Source organism: Macrosteles quadrilineatus, unplaced genomic scaffold (assembly GCF_028750875.1).
Source record: "Macrosteles quadrilineatus isolate MER2022 unplaced genomic scaffold, UCM_ALF_1.0 Scaffold_1__1_contigs__length_201487025, whole genome shotgun sequence".
In the NCBI taxonomy this organism is placed as follows: Eukaryota; Metazoa; Arthropoda; class Insecta; order Hemiptera; family Cicadellidae; genus Macrosteles; species Macrosteles quadrilineatus.
The window spans coordinates 127037561-127054223 of NW_026542594.1; the positions used below are offsets into that span (position 1 = coordinate 127037561).

The 16663-nt window shown below is 36.4% G+C and overlaps 1 protein-coding gene across 7 annotated transcripts in view; it reads right to left on the reverse strand.

Moving 5' to 3' along the window:
• Positions 1-16663, reverse strand: part of LOC128984528 (synaptotagmin-7-like) — an 831102-nt gene that overhangs the window by 330122 nt on the left and 484317 nt on the right. The window contains exon 1 of one of the 7 annotated variants that reach the window (XM_054403895.1): positions 205-673. The exons of 5 other annotated variants lie outside the window; for them this stretch is intronic. The gene's annotated coding sequence lies outside the window, so the exon portion shown is untranslated. Of the gene's footprint in view, positions 1-20; positions 674-16663 lie in introns of those variants that run through there. One more of the 7 variants, XM_054403902.1, reaches the window with a different exon arrangement.

Genomic DNA, 16663 nt, shown 5'->3' on the forward strand with positions numbered 1-16663 from the left:
CATGGAAGAAAAACTCACACCTGATAACAATAGTATAGTAACAAGATACGAACTACAACAAGAGACAAGACACTAGCCGCGGTTCTGATATTGATATGGTCGGCACTACACATACGTTACAACGCCAGATAACAACGTAGACCTACTAGCTACGTATCACATTCATATCGTAAGGCTAAATCGTAATTTTAGGCCAAAATCTACCACTACACTTCGAGGTTAAGCCACTATAAGACACGGTTTACTATGACACTTATATCGACTGTTCACCCATAAGTCGAATGTCTTCAGAACTCACATGGACAGTCCGACAGCAACTCGAAAACTATCTAAAATGTTTTTAACTACAACAATTCTTACTAAGCCGGATAACTAGCTATATACATTAACGATAACAGTATAAAAAGTAAAACTCTTAAACTCGGTCCGAGATAGGTAAAAAATGTCCAGTTGCGAAGAGCATGTCCGTGCAGATATGGCAGCCTGTATTGAAGACTCCTAGGTCCGGACACTGACGGGAACTAAACATTCGAGCGACCCATCGACATACCCGTGAAGAGCGGCGCGTTGGCGTCACGCTATGAACGGCGCTGGCAGGTTACTGTTTATCGGTGGTAAGGGAGTGTCGCCTGCCACCAGCCACTAGTACCGCCACCCACTGACTTACCCACCGCCTCCCTCCACCAACACTCCCTACCACCGTCACCGTGACCGTCACCGCCACAGGCATTGTCACTGTCACAGGAAACGTCACCGTCACAAGCACCATCAACTGTTAATGTCACAATCACAGACATCTTTATAGTCATAAGCATCGTCACCGTCGCAAGCATCGTCACCGTCGCAAGCATCGTCACCGTCGCAAGCATCGTCACCGTCGCAAGCATCGTCACCGTCGCAAGCATCGTCACCGTCGCAAGCATCGTCACCGTCACAAGCAACATCACTGTAACGGTCACAATCACAGACATCTTCATAGTCACAGGCGACGTCATAGTCACATGCAACGGCCACCGTCACAAGAATCGTTACTGTGACTGTCACCATCACAGGCAACGTCACCATTACAGGCAACGTCACCATCACAGGTATCGTCACCGTCGCAAGCATCGTCACAGCCACAAGAATCCTCACCGTCACAAGAATCGTCACCGTCACAAGCAACATCACTGTAACTGTCACAATCACAGACATCTTCATAGTCACAGGCGACGTCACCGGTACATGCAACGTCACCATTACAGGCAACGTCACCATCACAGGTATCGTCACCATCACAAGCATAGTCACCCTCACAAGCATCGTCACTGTAACAAGTATCGTCACAGTCCCTAAGCATCGTAACCGTCACAAGCATTTTCACTGTGACTGTCAACGTCTTATACATCGTCACCGTCACAGACAACGTCAGCATCACAGGCAAAGTCACCATCAGAGACAACGTCACCATCACATGCAACGGCCACCGTCACAAACATCTTCACTGCAAGCATAGCAAGAGTCACAAGCATCGTCAAAGTCACAAGCATCATCGCCGTCACAAGCACCGCCACTGTGCATCGTTACCATCGCAAGCATCGTTACAATCCCAAGCATCGTCACCGTCACAATCACCGTCACTGTGACTAGCACCATCACAGGCATTGTCACCGTCACAGACATCTTCATAGCCACAGGCAACGTCACCGCTATAAGCATCGTCGCCGTCACAAGCATCGTAACGGCCACCGTCACATGTAACGGCCACCGTCATAAACATCTTCACTGTGACTGTCACCACAACAGACATCTTCATATTCACAGACAACGGTACCGTCACATGCAACGGCAACCGTCACAAGCATCGTCACTGTGACTGTCACCGTCACAGGCAACGTCAGCGTCACAGGAAACGTCACCGTCAGTGGCAACGTCAACTTCTCAGGCATCGTCACTGTTACAGAAAACATCACCGTCACAAGCATCGTCACCGTCAAGAGCACCATCACTGTGACTGTCAACACCACAGACATCTCTATAGTCACATGCAACAGCCCCCCACACAAGCGTCGTCACTGTGGCAGTCACCGCCATAGACATCTTCATATTCACATACAGCGTTACACAAGCTTTAGAGAAAAACGACGTAGGTGCTTACAACCAAACAAAATGTCTAATTCATTAGTCAACGAATCAGATTATACAAAATGAATTTTTCCTGGAATTGTATAAGGAGTTCACACCCTCATATCCTACTTATTTTTTTATCAATGCAATGTAAAATTTTAGATCAAAGTCTTTTAACAAGGGATAAAGCATTGCTCTAAACTGTTGCGAGGGTAATAATATTGGATTTGGCAGCTCCTATTGATTGATACTAATTAAGGCAAATCATTTGGCCATTACCGAACTAACAATGTAATCAAGGATGATTATTCTACTCTGTTTTCACTGAGTCATTGATATATTGAATGGACGATTAAATATCAAACCAATGCTATAAAGTTATACAATCTGACAACACTTTACTCTGTTCAATGTGAATTGTTAGGTTATTGTGGTTTTAAATTATTTCGACTTTGGTAAATGTAAAATACAATGTGTGTATGACTTAGTTTCAAGAGAAACAAATGTGTAATGTATTCGTCACCTAAGAAACACCAATCAAAATAAAGGCCTTTTTAAAATTAAGGTGCAGATTTTAATAAGTTTATTAATTAAAACTTATTTATTTGCCATAATTAATCAAATTATGGGATAGAACAAATCGGTTTCACATTCATCTCAGTTTATCAAATTTTACTATATTATAACGCGACAATTTGTTTATTTACGTCAAAAATTACAAGTTTTTCTTTTCAAGATGTTTGTCTTTTTTCATAAATCTGTATTGCATGTTCAACGTTACCTTCTTCTTTGCATAAGCACAGTTTACACGGTTTGATTTGATTTGCAATAAAAAAAAAAAAACAAAAAAAGTGTTGGATAGTAATAAGTGGGCGGTGAGTTTATACTAAAGTGAAACTACCCAAATTTTGGTCAATCCAATACCATATAAATAATACTAATCATATAAACATTTTAATTTTATTAATAAATAGAATCTGTTCCTTGAAACACCATTTGGAGCTAATGCAAACTACCACAACCATTTTAGTGAATTAATAATATCATAGTTCCCTACCATACGGTATTCACTTACCCATTGTAAAATACTATGCCTGAACAGTTTTTAATATGAAATAACCAAATAGGCAGTAATTCTGTGTTTGAATACATAAAATTTGCGGGTAACTTTATTGTTCGCGCCCGTTGCAAAATCTCAAATATTTCATTGACTCAGTTAAGTCTTACTTGGAAATACTAAAATTAACTCATAGGAAGAAGTGAAGGAGACAAACTTCTCATCATTGACTAGTAGGGACATTGGCGAAGAGAGTTACTTCAGAAATGACATCGATGATGTATTAGTGTCCCTCAAACAGAGTGATAACATATTTATTGTTGCTGTTAAACTTTTAGAGACAAAACCTTTTTTAAATCATCACAGCCAAAGCATATTGTAATTTGGTAAAATAACATAATTCTGGAATATATTGAAATTTCGCTTTGCTCTGTGTGGTCGTTGTCTTTGCCTGACCTGGCCTGCCGAGTGGTTATGGTGCCTAACTTTAGTCTAAATCGGTGGTTGGTTATATTCCAAGTGAGATTAACTCTGCACACATATAATTTTGTGTTCGGACATTTATTTATAGAATAATCTGGCAAAAGGTCAATAATAAATAACACCTAAACCAGAGATTAAACCATCCACTTAACAAGGTAAAAGAATAAATATACCAAGAACATAGCCCAATTAGATTTATTACCCATGAAATTCAAAAGTCAGATAGTTTACCGGCCAAGCGGGTACAATCACTGAAGTGCCTGTATTACAGGACTTTTAATTTTAAATTTACAATCCTTTATAATCATGTTTCATAAAAATAACTTTACTCTAGTAAAATCTCCTATAATATTTGCGAGTATTATAAGTCCCGGTATTTTTACTCATAGCTGTGAATGGTATTTTTAAATATAATTTTGTTATTATGTATAGTCATCAATAAGAGAAAGTATTGCCCTTACTGTCTTTAATTTTGTGTTAATCGTTTTATAAAATTCGAACATGGCTAAACGCGAAGAAAAATGCAACCAAAACATAAACCATTTGACTATACAAATTTCAATTAGTGTGATTGAATTTTTTCTGAAATATTTCCATATACAAGTATTTTTTTCCTATTGAAGTAACGTTATGTTTCGTGTACTAAGGCCTGCTGCTATGGGGAAGGGAAAGGTTTTTTATTTTATTTTAAGGCCTCTTCTCCCAGTTACCCGCATTTGATGATGCCGCAGCGGAGTTCTTAAGCGGGGTTTACACGATGCCAGTTGGCAAGACAATTGTCTTTGCCAATTGGCATCACGTGGTTTTGGAATTGTCGTAGGCCAGGCAAGTTGAACGATAACCTGTTCACACGTGGCCAACACTTGCCCACGCATTTTACAGTGAACCAGGGTACTACTGCTAAAAGACAAGACAGTGCTATTGGCCTCTACACCGTTTACACGGTGCCAATTGTCACGACAACTGGGTTTTCGAGGGGTGGGGGCCTCACTGGGCCCAGCTCATTGTCCTCAGTCTACTCCCGGAGACAACTGAATTTCGGGACAGTTGGTGGGACAATTGGCTTGCCAATTGGCCTGAAGTGTTTACACGAAGCCAGTAATTTCAAGCCAGTCAGTTGTCTCCTGGCAATTGTCTCGCCAACTGGCATCGTGTAAACCCGGCTTTAGTGCTCCTTGCATCAACCGTTGGGAGAGAGAAACGCTCCCTGGTTTGCTGAGGGCGTTTCTTTGGAGCTGGATTGTGCCCAGTGTGGGGTGTCATCTGGGTGGCCCTGTCCTCAACCTTCTGCCCGGTATCTGACAGAGGCTGGTTGGCCAACTCAGGAAGATCGGGACTATCTGTTGGTGAGCTCTTTGTCCGTTTCCTTCGATTCCCACCCTTGTCGCTTAGTTTAGGGGCTGACACTTGGTTCACAAGCTACCGTTCATTAACCAGAGCCTGTCTCATCAAACCTTTCATTTCAAGAACTTGGGCAACACGGTCCTTCGCCTTCGGGAGTTCATCCTTGATACACTGGTTTACGTTGATCTGGTCCCTCAAGGTCCCCTCCATGTTTTTGACGAGGCTTATTATCTCTACCATAAAATTATACTCCTCCTCATCAGCATCGTCGTATTGTTCACGCAAACTTTAAAGTTCAGGATTTGTCCTTAAGGGTCTGTTTTTCGGTGCGGCGCTTTCCATGATCGTCAGGAGAGTTACCGGCAACGCCGGTTCAACGTCAAATTCCTCCAATTCCTTCACAACTTGTCAAAGGAGATCCTGGTAGGGGAAACCCCTTTGAGCACTTGGCTGTTGCAAGTTGTGGAGTTGTCTTTAGGTTGTTCGCTGGCCCAAAAGGGTTTCGCTCCTTTTCCGACCTCGTTTATTGCTTCTTCGAGATGCTACTAAGTAATGTGTTAGGGGGTTAGTTTTGACAAGCTATGTATCTATTTCTCTACTAGGCAAGATGGTTTAAAGTTAATTGAATATATAAATTTAAAGTGATATTTGTGCTACAAAGTATGCATGGATATAATCCAATATAGTAGAAAATAAACAAAGTTATGAACGATTTAATGACAAGAGACAACATGAATCGTTAAATTAAAACTTTAAGTCAAGCATGTAGGCCAGACAAATAAGAATTTTTCAAGGAATTATTTCCCAGCATGCTGGAAATCATTTTAATACCTTCATTTGGTCCCAGATAATTGTAATCCGAGTTTGCACCGTCTTATGAGATGAGCTTACATTATGGCAGCCTAAAATAAATTAAATTTTAGCACTTTTTTCAGTTTTTTTCTGATTAGCGCAAAAACTGTGTGTCGGACGCAAACAACGTCCTTTTAATATCAAAGAGTGGCTGACATCAGTTACTTTGGAAGTGATATGTTTGTGTATACGACGTTGTTTAAAAATAATTGAGGGCGTTTATCAATTATTCATTCAAAAAGTGTTATAACGTAGCGATCTGTTATCTTTATGATATTAGGTGGTGTGTTTGACATATTCAGGCATGAACGATCCTGAGTATTTAATCTGTGATAGACTGTTACATTTTGAGACATTTAATTTATTTTAGGCTGCTATAGTATGAGCTCAACTCCTAGGATGGTTAGAATTAAAAAGATTAAATACTCAGGATCGTTCATGTCTAAACATGTTAAACATACCACTTAATATCATAAAGATAACAAATCACTATGTCATAACACTTTCTTGAACGAATACAATATTGATTACATCGTATACACAGCATCACTTCCAAAGTAACTGATGTCAGCCACTTAGCAATGATATTGTTGGAATATACAACTGCAAACAGCTGGGAATACTTGATCAGCTGTTTTCCCCACTCTTACTTTGTATGAAAAAGGAAATAGTCAGGGGTGTGTTTCTTTAAAAGATGGTATCGGGTTCTGGAAAGTCGCAAAATGTAAACTGCAATGAAACGAAAATTTATATATTTAAAACTTAAGATTTCGGCATACTACTAAACAGAATTTGGATATTTATATACTCATTTTATGCAGATCGTAATCTTCTTTGATTTTAAAAGGACGGTGTTTGCGTCCGACACACTGTTTTTGAGCTACTCGGAAAAAACAGAAAAAGTGCTAAAATTTTATTTATTTTAGGCTGCCATAATGTAAGCTCACGTCATAGGACAATGCAAACTCATATTACACCTATTTGGGACAAAATGAAGGTATTAAACTGATTTCCAGCTTGCTGTGAATTAATTCCTCAAAATGTATTATTTTTATCTAATTTTACTGGCCTAATGGATCATGAGCCGATTAAATTACTGCAGCAACATTTAGCCTGGGCTAATGTTTGAGGGTTCAAACGGATGATGTGCCAGTAGTAGTTACGATTGTAGTTCACTAGACTAACCGAACAACCTATCAATCAGCTGTCAGAGCTGACGATTGTACACGATACCAATACCTAGACAAGGATGAGGTATTATTTCAATGATCATGTAAACTCATATTTATTTATTTATTTATTTATTTATTTATACATGCCAACGGCTAAGCCAATACATAGATGTAAACAAAAACTGAACAATATTCAATACTCAATAGGATACTAAATACATAGATGAAAAAAAACAAAACAAGCTGAACAATACAATACTCAATAGAATACAATAATAAATTATCTGACAATGTCAATGAATAAGTTAACAAAGACTAAAGATATAACAATAATAAATATAACAAAGAGCAAATACAACAATATAATTTTTTAACAAGAATATATATAACAATAGAGGCGTTGAGGCTAGTCCAACATCTCCACCAGGGTTGCTTCGGTTGTTCTCCTTATGGAGGTGTAGCTGTCAGCGAAGAAGTCGACATCACGAGCAACTCTGTTGCCCAGCCTGAGGATTCTTGCCAGAGGACTGTGGAAATCATAAGTGGTGCCTCTGAAGCGACGGTCGAATAGGTCTCTGGATCTTGTTATGGTAGGGATTCTGATGTCTATTTCTAAAAGCAGCTCTGGACAGCATATATGGCCCCTTAGCAGCTTGTACAAGAGACCAACATCAGCAACGCTGCACCTCATGTGTAATGGCCGGATTTTCAGCTCCTCAGCCAGAACATCCGTTGGCACCTCCCGATAGGGGTATCCCTGACGCACTCCCACCAGCCTCAAAAATCTTTCCTGGATTTTTCTCATAGTACTCAACTGTAAAAATCGAACAACCTCAAAACCCCACCGTGAGTTTAATCGAACGTGAAATAATTATGGCAATATGATTAAAAGTTTTTGATATTTATTTAAGACTAAAGTAGGGTAGAAGATGATTAAACATTTAAAATAATTATTCGAAAACTTGTTCAAAGTATACAAACAATATAAACCTAGAGAAAAAGCCTCAGCAATTTTATAATATGGCTTAGGATTTATATTTGGAACTTTACTGCATGATGCAGTATTGGGTGAATTATAAAATAGCTTCTGACCCAAAGGATTTTTAAGTTCTGACATCCTAAAGGAGACTTTTTGAACTTGTCACTTTTATTGGCAGATCCATTAAGTGATTGAATTCATAGAATTCCATCGGTAAAAATTGTATAAATAAGACATTTAAGCCAATTAAGTTTAAGTAATTTAACTAGAATATTGTGAATTTTGGGTTCACTGTTAACTATTCTATAAATTTTGGAAAAGCGAAAATAGGTCTATTGAATAAAACTTGTGGACTCTATAATATATTTAGAGAATCAGAACAATTCCACACTTAAAGGAGGAAAATCCATATTACAGATTGGTCTATATGGTAGTTGCAATTTACTCAAGAACTGTTTCGATACACAAGGGTTGCTTCAACCATGTTTTAAATTAATAATAAGTAACCTGTTAACTAATAATTCACGATTAAAACAAATTTATTTGTAACGTTATATAACGAGTTATTGTGTGCCCTTATTGCCAGCAATATAACTATTTTATTTAGGTTTATTTTAACTAAAAGTTAGAATACTACGTTATTAGTGGATCCTGAAAGGTTCGACTGAAAGTTCTTATTCAAAATTATTCATAAACTGTCAAATAATATTTTACACAATAAACAGAGTCGCATATTATCAGGTAAAGGTTTAATAATTTGTTCTTATACTTCAAAAATATTTGTAAACAGAGTTCACTGGGTGGCTGAAAAGTAAATTGCACCCCCACTTAACTTTTTAACCATTTGCGATATTTGAAATCGGTTTGCGGCAACCTTCTTAGATATAAAGGGCTACAATAATTATTGTCAATTTTGAAAATTTTGCTCTTAGGGGTAGTGGGGGTAGTGGGTAGCTCAAAATTTTCAAATGACAAGTATGGTCGAGTTTGGTATTATTTTACAGGTCTTGACGTAACATGAACATTGACATAAAGAAACCCAAAATCGGCTCAATAATAACAAAATGGCGCCCTAAAACGTTTCAAATCCAAATAACCATGAGGGTGGCAAAAAAATTAACTTGCACCCTCTTTAACTTTTTAACTATTTGAGATATTTGAAATTGGTTTGCGGCAACTTGTTTGTAAATAAAGGGTTACAATAACTATGGTCAGTTTTGAAAAATTTGCCCTTAGGGGTAGCGGGGGTAGGGGGTAGCTCAAAATTTTCAAATAGCAAGTATTGTCGAATTTGGTATCATTTTGTAGGTCTTGACGAAACATAACAATTAACATAAATAAAATAGAAATCGGACCATTAACAACAAAATGACAACTCATAATAATTACTTTAAATAACCACTGTCTCAATCATTTTTAGCTACCATTTTGTTATTAATGGTCCGATTTCTATTTTATTTATGTTAATTGTTATGTTTAGTCAAGACCTACAAAATGATAGTAAACTCGACTATAGTTGCTGTTTGAAAATTTTGAGCTACCCCCTACCCCCGCTACACCTAAGGGCAAAATTTTCAAAACTGACCATAATTATTGTAGCCCTTCATTCCCTACTGGGCCGAAGTGTTACTACATCTTCATTTCCAAAGAAGTTGCCGCAAACCTATTTCAATTATCTCAAATAGTTAAAAAGTTAAAGAGGGTTCAAGTTATTTTTTTTTCTCCCTCATGGTTATTTGGATTTGAAACGTTTTAGGGCGCCATTTTGTTATTAGTGAGCCGATTTTTGATTTCTTTATGTCAATGTTCATGTTACGTCAAGACCTGTAAAATAATACCAAACTCGACTATACTTGTCATTTGAAAATTTTGAGCTACCCCCTACCCCCGCTACCCCTAAGGGCAAAATTTTCAAAATTGACCATAATTGTTGTACCCCCTCATATCTAAGAAGGTTGCCGCAAACAGATTTCAAATATCTCAAATGGTTGAAAAGTTAAGTGGGGGTGCAAGTTACTTTTCAGCCACCCTGTATAACCACTCAAAAAACTAAAAATTAGATATGTATATATATTTTATATGCATTCTTGAAATATATTAGTGGCATTCTGATATCCAACCCTAAACTATAAGCCTTTAATTCCTAATGATAAGTATTTTAAGTTTCTTGTAAAATAACTTCTGAAAATAAAAATATAACTCAAAACTATAATATTGTACTAACCTGCAAAGGACTGCAATACAAACATTTAGAACCAACTGATCCGTACTTGCTGTGATTGTGTATGTTAAATGTTTATTCCCCGTTCTTAGCAAACGAGTATTTTAGGTTGCTATTTTCCTATCCAATTTATTTTACATCCTATAAACTCTAACATTCTCTTATCCCCAGAAGAATAAACTCTCCAAAGCCTTAGTTTTTATACAGGGTATAGATTAAACTTAAAAAATAACGTGTTTATTTTATGACTTAGAAATCTCAATTTTAAGACAAATATGGCACCATAACACCACCGTGTACATAGCTTATATTAATGTTTGGTGAAATAGTACAGGTGATTAGGATTTGTCACAAGTAAATAATTCAAGAAAATTTTTCCATTAAAAGTGAATTTACATAAAAAATTACAAAGGATAGATTAAATATATTCCTGTAGGTCTTCTGACTTTAACGAATATATAATTTGCTATCCTTTACATATATAATTATATTAAAATTTAAAAGTATTCTTTGAAACGCTAGGTTGTTATTTATCATAATGTAAATATAATGTTTAAACAAAAGACTTACAAGAAGGAGATGATATTTCACGTACTCTAGGCCAAACACGATTAGTTAGGTTTCTCATCATTATTTAATCTCTTTTCTTATGAATATAAAGATTTAGTAATATTTAAAACTATAGGTGAAATTGTCAAACAAGTCCATGAAAAACTCAAACAGGGTTCCACGTAATCTGTCTATCATGACAGATTAATTAACGTATCATTAATAAAGTTCTGAAGAGTTCAAAGTCAAAACCTTTTATATTGAAGCCTATGTAACATTTAAAATATTTTAAAATAATAATAATTAAAGTTTTTAATTTAGGAAAGCATCCAATGTAAGGCAACTAATGCAAAGATGATCCAAAAATATAAAAGTACTCATTTTTTATACCATTGTAACAATGTTTACCTATACTACAGGTTGTAATAGAGTGCAATTGATTTTTTTTTAGTTTTTTTACTAGTTTTATTTTATTTTAATATTTATACTATTTATACTTTCCAACATTGACAACTCAGTAAATAATCTGATATGAATATTTTGTATTGGTAATAAAACGAATTCACAAACTCAGTGATAAAAATTTTTTCAACCCTTTATTGTAAAAATGACTGAAGAATGGGTAAAATTTGTATTAGTAAACATAATACTATTTGACTTTAGATCTGCAAAAGCCTTTCAGTGAAGGGTTTCATAAACTATGCAGGTCTGAAAGGGCCTAATACAAGTTAGTAGTTGGTTGAGACTTTGGAGTAGGATGTTTGAAATACTTTTCATTTAGGACGAGCTCCCTTGTAAAGGATTTTATTTGGTTAAGTACCATAGAGTATAATTACAGTTCCAACAAAATATTATGTTATTTGCATACATAAATTGTTAGTTAGGAAAACGAATGATAAATTATAATATTTTATTAAGATTTACAGTCCATAAAATCGTTTCATCGTATTTTATGTTTAAAACAGCGGTGTAAGGGTATTAACTTTGTTGGCCTTCTTAATTTCCTATAATTATAATATACAGAGTTAATATTAAGTCTGCTAACCACATTCAATATTTTTACAGGCAAATATGAATAAGCTTGGTCTAATTTTTTTATTTGAAATTAATGACTACAGCAATTGCCACAGCCAAATTAAAAACTGCGTGGTATGTAGAAATAAGCCGGTGTGCCGCCTGACGTTGCTTCGTGCGAGCATATACCGATACTCGCATTTGGCTCGCTGGGGGCTCCACCCCCAGGTCCCCTTTTTTAGTTGGGGGTAGTGGGAATGTTCCTCGGGGGACATGATTTTGTCTGATAATGTTTTCTGCGTCTAAATATTATGATAACTATGCGGTTGCTAGGTAATTCATAAAGGGTATATGATTAGGAGATGATTAAACAAGCCCTGACATATTAGAGTCTCGATGTGTGTTTGGTGCTCCAAAACCTTCTAAGGTATTTACGGTATACCTAGATTTAGCGATAATAATATAGCAATAACGTTACAATCTAAGGGGTTTGAGGAGGTAACAATATTTATAGAAAGTCTTAGGCCCCCTTCGGGGGCCGTAGGGGGTGGGGTTAAAATCATCAGTAATAAGAATGGGCCCCCATTTGTACACTTCGGGGGCTGACCTCGCTTCTGCAAAATCTTTATCATTTTCTATTTCTTTAACAGTTTAACATACATTTTATAAAGGGGGATGATTGAGGTGGGGATTAAGATGGGATTCGTCACTATCTAGCTTTTTCTGTTGTTAAACATCCATAATTTACCTACTTACTTTTAAGTCTAGTTTGCGTGTCAAAGCATACTAATTCTACATTACAAATGTGTTAAGAGCGTTAAAAACTACCCTTTTTACTGAAAAACCGGCACTTTTATTTTTTGAGTAGGTTAAAAAATGTAATAGGTCACCTTAGGCACCTTTCTTTCTACGTTGGGAGCATAAAAAGTACCAATTATTTACGAAAGGTAGTAAAAAAAATTTAAAAACACGTAATAAATATAGAATTTTTACAATCTTTTAAAGTCGGCCGTTTTTTGAAGGTGAAAATGTGCAATTTCTGAAAAAATCATGATAGTGCCTTGTAGAAAATTTAATTCCAGGTTCACGATTTTCCGTCAAATCCTTTCTAGCTCTTACCGTTTTCGAGCTACAGAAATTAAAAAAAACGTGTCTCCGCCAAAAAAATGGGGATTTAAGGGAATTTTTTGGTGGGTTGCAGTCGGAAAAACTAAATTTTGGGACTTTCTGGGTGGTTTCGTATCCAGACGAATCTTCACAAAAAATTTGAGATCTCTAGCTATCCTAGAAGTGACAAAAATGCGTTTTTGGTTGCCAAACGCCCATAATTCACCTACTGACGTTTACGAATATTTCGCCTGTCAAAGCATGCTAATTCTCCATGATAAAATGTGTTAAATTTTTTTTTTTATGAAAATCCACCATTTAAATTTTTCTTTCGTAAATTAAAACTATAGAAGGTCACTTTAGGGACTTTCCTTTCAACGTTGGGGGCATAAAAAGTAGAAATATATGTACGAAAAGTTGTTTTAAAAATTAAAAACACGTAAAAAATCGAGGATTTTTACAATTTTTGGAAGTAGAGCGTTTTTTTAAGGTGAAGAAGTGCGAATTTCAATGTAACGCCTTCTCGGGCGAAACTGTCTTGTAGGAAAATTAATTCCGAACCTACGTTTTTTTTCCTCAAATCGATTCTAGCTCTACGGTTTTCGAGCAACAGCTGTTTAAAATAAGCGTATTTAAAAAAAAAAATGGGTTTTTTAATAGAAATTTTTGGTGTGGTTAATTTTGAAAATGGGGTTTTTACGAAATTTTCCGGTAATGTAAGATCCCGTACTACAAAACTACAAAATTTTAAGTCTCTAGCACGTTTCTAAACGGTTCACATGAGCGTACGAATGTCTGTATTTTTCAATTTAATTTCCCATAAGAATAACATGGGGGGGGAAATTGTTAATATAAGGGAGATTGAAAGGGAAAAAGGAGACTTTTCGGAATTTTCCCGGGCATTCGGACCCAAGACCCATATGCGTGCCAAATTTCAACTCCCTGGAACGTCTAGAAGTGCCCAATTATATGCCTGTCGAAACATGCTAATTCTCCATAAGAAAATGCGTTAAAAATTATCTTTTTGATTGAAAATCCACCATTTTTAATTTTTTCCCGTAGGTTAAAATTATAGAAGGTCACTTTGGGGACTGTCCTCTCAATGTTGGGAGCATAAAAAGTGGAAATATATATACGAAAAATCGTCTTAAAAATTAAAAACACGTAAACAAATCGGGGATTTTCACAATTTTTGGAATTAAAGCGTTTTTTGAAGGTGAAGGAGTGCGAATTTCGATATAACGCCTTCTTTGACAAAACTGTCTTGTAGAAAATTTAATTGCGAACCTACGATTTTCCTTCAAATCGATTCTAGCTCTTACGGTTTTCGAGCTACAGCCGTTTTAAAAAAACATGTTTTTCCAAAAACCGAAATTTTTATGGAATTTTTTTGGGGAGGTAGAATTTTGAAAATGGGGTTTTTACGAATTTCACCAGAAATGTAAGATCCCATAGTACAATAATACGCAAATTCCAAGTCTCTAGCAGGTTTCTAAACGGTTCAGATGAGCTTACCAAATTTGGTGTTTTTTCAACGATATTTCCCAAAAGAATAACATGGGGGGGGGAAATTGTTAATTTAGGAGGGGTTGAAAGGGGAAAATGCCACTTTTTGGATTTTTTCCGGGGGTTTGGGCACTAGACCTACAAAACACCGAAAATTTCACGTCTCTAGCTCATCTAGAAGAGATAAATATAGATATGCGTGTCGTGTTTTTAATGTTTCGATGTTTTGTAATTTTTTGTGTGAACTGTGACGATCTTCTCAAGAAGCAACAATTTTCTTGTGAAGCCTGATGACGGTTCCGGTGTTAAACCAAAACTAACCATTTGGATTGCATAAAATACTTAAACCACTTATATTGTAATAAAAATATGTTGCGTAGCAACAGTTCACTTTTAAATTAATCTTCATAGAAAAGCAGTATCAAAATTAGCTGCGAGAAATTTCAAATTTTGACAAGATGTTGAGAGCGTGTAGGTGTAATCAAAATGTAGGTCCTGTCGTGACAGCGGTGATGTACCTCGATAAGAAGAAAGGAGTTAGCGTCTCAGATGTCGCTGACTTTCTACGTCACAACTACGGCCTCGAAACTCTCCCGGACTATAAGAAGTCTTTGAAACTAGCAGTAGAAAAGGGATTCTTGACTGTCAGACAAAACCGCTTCTACCCAGCACTCGAAGTTATCAGCCTGGAAGTTATTATCCGGGCTCGAAGAAGACGTAGGTCTATAAGACGTCGCATTGTTGACTCCGACGATCACACTATGGCTCGTCGTCGCCGTAATAGATCTACAAGACACGCTAGGAGGCGAGATGACTCCGACGATCACACTATGGCTCGTCGTCGCCGTAATAGATCTACAAGACACGCTAGGAGGAGAGATGACCTAGATGATCTCACCATGGCTCGTCGAAGACTCAGGTCTCGTAGAAGCACGCGCAGACGTCGAGGTCGCAAACACGAAGAATTATCTGCTCCTCAAGCTTAAGCTGGGGAGTCTCCCAACAATCCTCCAGAGCCTCAAGCGTCATAATAATTATATTTTGTCTAATTTCCTTCCTGTCATGTCCTATCGAATAAATTATTATCCTCTATGCTTCTAATAGTTGTTTATTTAGACATAATGTTATAGTTTAAAGAATTAAAAAAAGACATGGTGTAGAAAGATTTAGTTGTGGCTCAATAGCAGTGATCATAATACCTTGCCTTCGTTTATGAGGATTATTGTGTTACATGGTCCTGAATGTGTTAACCAATCTCCTGCAGAATATATTACCATATAATGCATTTGGGAAGAGGATAATTAAGGAGAATATTTAAACTAAAAACAGTTGCAATCTTAAAAATAATAAAAGAAACACCAGATGCGTAGTGTATAGAAAGTAAACTACAACTACGAACAGTCTTATTCCTCCCTATTTACCTTAATGAGATATTAATTACTAAATTAAAAATACTGAAATATCAATCAAGGAAGGAAGATATGATCCTTGAATTGTTAATTTAAGGGGGGTTGAAAAGGAAAAAGGCGACTTTTCGGAATTTTCACGGGCGTTCGGGCCCAAGACCCATATGCGTGCCAAATTTCAACTCCCTGGAACGTCTAGAAGTGCCCAATTATATGCCTGTCGAAACATGCTAATTCTCCATAAGAAAATGCGTTAAAAATTATCTTTTTGATTGAAAATCCACCATTTTTAATTTTTTCCCGTAGGTTAAAATTATAGAAGGTCACTTTGGGGACTGTCCTCTCAATGTTGGGAGCATAAAAAGTGGAAATATATATACGAAAAATCGTCTTAAAAATTAAAAACACGTAAAAAAATCGGGGATTTTCACAATTTTTGGAATTAAAGCGTTTTTTGAAGGTGAAGGAGTGCGAATTTCGATATAATGCCTTCTTAAACAAAACTGTCTTGTAGAAAATTTAATTGCGAACCTACGATTTTCCTTCAAATCGATTCTAGCTCTTACGGTTTTCGAGCTACAGCCGTTTTAAAAAAACATGTTTTTCCAAAAACCGAAATTTTTATGGAATTATTTTGGGGAGGTAGAATTTTGAAAATGGGGTTTTTACGAATTTCACCAGTAATGTAAGATCCCATAGTACAATAATACGCAAATTCCAAGTCTCTAGCACGTTTCTAAACGGTTCAGATGAGCTTACCAAATTTGGTGTTTTTCAACGATATTTCCCATAAGAATAACATGGGGGGGAAATTGTTAATTTAGGGGGGGTTGAAAGGGGAAAATGCCACTTTTTGGATTTTTTCCG